The sequence below is a fragment of the Thunnus maccoyii genome, chromosome 21, assembly GCF_910596095.1.
Source record: "Thunnus maccoyii chromosome 21, fThuMac1.1, whole genome shotgun sequence".
Taxonomy (NCBI): Eukaryota; Metazoa; Chordata; class Actinopteri; order Scombriformes; family Scombridae; genus Thunnus; species Thunnus maccoyii.
Window position 1 is genome coordinate 3,242,612 of NC_056553.1, and position 5,608 is coordinate 3,248,219.

Below are 5,608 nucleotides of genomic sequence, written 5' to 3' on the forward strand. Positions count from 1 at the left end.
GTTTTTGTTGTTTTTTTTTTAAATCTGTGAAAAAAACTGTAGTGTAACAGAAATTTGCTGGTTTTTCAAGCAAAAATGACAAAATTTCTCTGTTTCAGCTTCTTAAATGTGTCAATTTGCTATTTTTTTTTTCTTTGTCAAATATGACAGTAAATTAAATATATTGAAATTTTGGATTGTTGGTTGCAAAAAAACAAGAAAATTGTCATTATTTTGAAACTATTTTTACGTATTATGTAGACTACAAGAATGATTGATTAATGGAGAAAATTATATTTAATTAAACAATAATTAAATAACCGCCAGACCAGTCATTGCTACACTGAAGATTTTGTACAACAAACAAGATAAAACAACTTTATAGATGCTGGTAGATAGTTTAGAAGTACTTTACTACAGTAAATGTACCAATACTGCAATGTAGAAATACTCCATTACAAGTCCTGCATGAAACATCCTACTACAGTAAAAGTACATAAGTATTATGAGCTTGATGTAGTTAAAGTATTGCAGTAAAAGTACATAAGTATTATGAGCTTGATGTAGTTAAAGTATTGCAGTAAAAGTAGTGGTTTGGTCCCTCTGACTGATATATTATTATATATGACATCATTAGATTATTAATAGTGAAGCATCAGTGTTAGAGCAGCATGTTACTGTTGTAGCTGCTGGAGGTGGAGCTAGTTTACACTACTTTATATACAGTTAGCTAGTTTAGTCCAGTGGTTCCCAACCTAGGGGACGGGCCCCTCCAAAGGGTCAGCAGATAAATCTGAGGGGTGGTGAGATGATTAATGGGAGAGGAAAGAAGAAAAAACAAAGTTCTGATACACAAATCTGTTTTCAGTTTTTGGACTTTGTCTCTAATCTTTGATTTTTGCTGAAATATTGGATCATTTGAACATTTATTGAAATGAAAGCATGTGAGAAGTTTAGAGGGAAAAATCACTATTTGGTGGAGCTGTTAACAACTCATAGACATGTGAAATGTGACCCCGACTACACACTGCTTTTTGTAAGACGTCAAAAGACAAAAAGGTTGGAAACCACTGGTTTCATCTTTAACAATGTGTTGTATTTTAAAAGCTTGTTATATTATCCATTGTGTCAAATCTTCATCTGAAAAGTAACTAAAGCTGTCAAATAAATGTAGTGGAGTAGAAAGTACAATATTTCCCTCTGAAATGTAGTGGAGTGGAAGTATAAAGTAGCAATTTAAAATTAGTTTCCACTGCTGGTAGGAGGATTTTGGTACCTTTAGCCAGAGCTAGGCTAGCAGTTTCCCTTTGTTTCCAGTCTTTATGCTAAGCTAAGCTAAGCTAAGCAGCTGCAGGTTGTAGTTTGGAGTTTACAGACGTGAGACGTTTCTTCTTCTCCTGGTGTGTAAATCAGCTGCTGACGAGTTCAGTCAGAGAATCACTGATGTTCAGAAACTCAGACGGACAGATTTAAGGTTTGGGTACAGGACGATGATGATGATGATGATGATGATGATGATGATGATGATGATGATGAAGAACTTCTGAAACTGTCAAAGGTTCATGGTTTGTATCTGTGATTGGTGGGCTGGGTAACAGTTACTCGGCCTCGCCTCAACCATCAGCCTGCATTATTTTTTCTCCTCATGTGGAACCAGAACCACTTTCCTCCGACGACACAGGTGCTGATTTTGTAATGTTTACAGGGATTTTGTTGTTTAAAGTGATGCAGATTAAAATATTATAAATGGTTGTTTTCTTGTTTTTTTTCCTTCCAAACTAACACGACTTGTTTTAACAGAAGACGAGGAAACGTTTTCAGGATGAAGTCAAAGTGTCACCGGATCAATTCAAAAAGGAAGAAACATTTAAACTTAATGATTAGTTTAGACGTTTCTTCATCTGATCACAGCGATGGATTAACTCATTAACATGTTTGTAATCGTTTATTTGAGGTTGTGATCAGACTGAGATCAAATCTTTCATCTTTCAGTCGCAGATCTCGTCTTAAATGTATCATTTGAAGAGTCACATGGCTGCAACTTTATCTTCATTATCAATTAATCAGCATATTTTCTAGATTTGATCAATAAAATACCAGAAGATGTAATTAATAATTTCACACATTCAAATGTTTTGTCTGACAGTTGAAAACCCAAAGATGATCAATTTACTGTCTGATAGATTAAATATTGATATTTGAGAAGCTATAAAATCATTTTTGCTTCATTAATGATCAGTTTATCAAAGTTGCCTCCAATTAATTTCCTGTTATTGATTAATTGTTTAACTGATAAATTGTTTCAGTTGTAGTTTGATCAAATATAAAGACTGAAAGTCATTTTTTATTTATTTAGATTATAAAGAGCTTCTGCTGCGTCACTCTGGTTCATAATTTGGCAACTTTGTCTATTAATTAATTAATTAATTAATTATTGCTGTTTGTGTTAAAAGTGAACATTTAAAAACAACAAAGAGAAACTTACATTAATTTCTAAAAAGCTGCAAGTCAGTCAGTAACTTTTCTCCTTGACTGAAGCAGAAAAGATTCACTTTTATTTTGAAGGAAATTAAACTGAAGTATCGACGAGTCAGCGGGTGACGTCACCTCCAGCTGCTCTGATTACTGTTAAACTCTAATTAACCTCTAAATGGTTCAATTATGTCTCAACTTCTCGAGTTATTAAAGAAACTGAAGCAGAACTTTTAATTTATCCACTTTAATATGACGGATAATAAAGTATTTAAATGTAGAAAATCCTCCTTCCTGCTCAGACCTGGTGGGCGGGACTTAACCTAACAGGACACACCTGAACTGATCAGAGACCTGGTTCAGTCTCTGACCTGTGTGACATTAAACCATCGTCTCCGGTTGCATCAGATTCATTATTTCAGTAAGTTATGGAGTTTCGTTGTAGTTTTCGCTGTTTCTTTGTCTAAAAATGAGTTTGAGTTCAGATTTAAAGTATTAGAACCTTTTATTTTACTGATTATCACTTTAAGATTTACTAGAGAACCTTTATTTATTTCATCTGCCTTTTAAAAGCCTTTTAATCATCTCTGACAGTCAACTAAAAGCTCTTATCTCTGGTCCTCAAACTGCAGAAGCTCTTTAAATAACCGAATATTGGAAAACTGTATTTTCTAAAATGTCTTTCCAGAAACAGTCAGTTACTCTGGATGATCAACAGAAAACACTAAAAACCTTCATTATCATCGACCCTGAACTAAACTTTAAATGTCACATTAGAAACTTAAAGTGTCTTTTTAACATAATAATGTTCTTTTATCTCCTGCAGGTTGTAACGCAGCAACCCGTCGTTTAACCTTCACTTCCTGTTCAAGGTCACATTTGACCCGTTTTTACTTCTCTGAACACTAAAGTGACCCAGAACATACAAAAAAAATGGAAATATTTCAACTTTTTAAAAACATTTTTGTAGTTTGACACATTTATTCAGAAACCCTGTTGCATTCATCACATTTAATATGATTGAAATTGTTATTTTCTCCTGTTTATGTGATGAAGGATCATTAAAAGCTTCGTTAAGGATTAATCACATTTATCTGACTGATGAGGTTTTAATGATTTATTGTTCAGAAGTTTAGTAAAAAGATTAATTAGGAGTCAGAATATGAATATTATTTGACAGTTCAAGACTTTTTAAATGTTTTCAAGATAAACAAACTTATTTTGTAAACATGAATTAGTTTAATTAATGTTTTAAATCTGCAGACAAAGCAAACTGTCTTCAAATGATGTAAATGATTAAACTACAATATAAATTTATTGTTATAATAAAAAACATCAAAGATTTCAACAGTTGTATAAGAATAAACCTCACTGTGCAGAGAGAAAAATAATTAGGCTCGTTATTGAGACGCCTAAAATTAGAGATTAGAGACCCCCAGAGACCCCCTCAGGACCCCGTATGTCAGTGTCGGGACTCTAAATCTCATCAATGTTTTCTCCTGAAGTGTTGTTTCATTTATCTTTTTGTTTTTATAGTTTTATCATAAATGCTTTGATTTTCTGCTTTAATATAAATTATTAACAGTATTTATTAAAATGACTTCAACAGGAAATATTTTCAAAGTAAACTTCAGTCTGTAAAGACGGTTTACGGTTGATTCAACCACGCTGGGTTCACACGGGTCCTTGAAATCCTTGAAAGTTTGTGATTTTGAGAAAAAAAAAAATTCAAGGCCTTGAAAGATAAATAAACTGGTCATTGAAAGTGCTTGAATTTATATATTTTATGTGAGAACATTGTTCTGCTGTTGTTAGAGAAGCAAAGAGTCTGTAAAACCTGCAGCTTCATTGTATAAACTCTTCTAACAGTAAAACTCTGATCCCTGTTTCTAATCAGGCCTTGTTGGGTCCTTGACTTTGAGGGAACTGGGCCTGGAAAGTGCTTGAAAAGTCCTTGAATGTGATGTTTAAGGTTGTGTGTGAACATCACAAACTGAACTTCATCTCCGCCCTAAATAAACACTAAACACACATAATAACACCTGACTGTTTTTACACTTATTGATTTTTACATCCATGATTTATTTTGATGTTTCTACGTTTGTCTCTGAGCTGTTAAACTTCTGTTACTGTGACAGATAAAAGTTTTATTGAATTCACCTCCGTTGTATCAGGATGAAGTCAGAAACCTGAACAGCAGAACGTTTCTTCTTCTTCTTCATGTGACTTCCTGTTAACTTCCTGTCGTTGAGGTTCTGTGTTGACGGTGTTTCAGGTGTGAAAAGAGTCTCGGGGTCAGACGAACGTTAGAGAAATCTTTCCTTGTTTTTATTTATCACACATTTAGAAAATGAACCACACTATACAAATGTCCACCGTTCAGTAATGAAACAGGCCTCCTGCATGAACCCAACCGACCTCAAACCAAACAGACAACTTCAGCAGATAAAGTAGCAACACGGCGGCGTTGTTGAACTCACCGCCGCCGTCGTCGCCGCCTCCTCCTCCGGATCAGTCGCAGACTTTTTTTTTTTTTTAAATTACAGGACCGGCGTTGATTTTCGTTTCGTCGTACGGTGGACTGCGTCGGCTGCCCAGTGACTCGACTTTTAATTTTAACTTTTTAAATCTTTTTCGTGGTCACTGTGGTGCAGGTAGGCAGTAGCATGCAGAAACCTTTGGATGTGGCTCTCCTCTGATTGGCTGTAGGCTAATTCATTACATTTGCGCTATGTAAAGAAGGGAGTAGGGTTTGTTTTTTTTCCTCTTAGAGTCTGTGGTTTGTTTATTTACAATATGACAACAAGGAAGAGTGTGTGTGTGTGTGTGTGTGTTTGCGTGTGTGTTTGAGTCCTACAGGTGGGACGGGACAGGCGAGCGAGTAGACGGGGTTTCCCGGTCTCAACAGGAGGGAGTTTGTGTGTTTGTTCCTTCATCACTGAGATGCACTGAAGGGAGGAGCAGAGAGGTCAAAGTTCACGCCCTCCTCGAGCTCGGGTTGGTTGTCATATCAGGGCGGGAGGGGAGGGAGGAAGAGAGGGAAGGGGGGGGGGGGGGGCGGTCACATGGTCGGCGGCCCCCCCCCCCCCCCCCCACCACCCCACCGCGGCGTGGCTGTGATTCTCACACACAGACACACTCACAACATGTCCGCCGC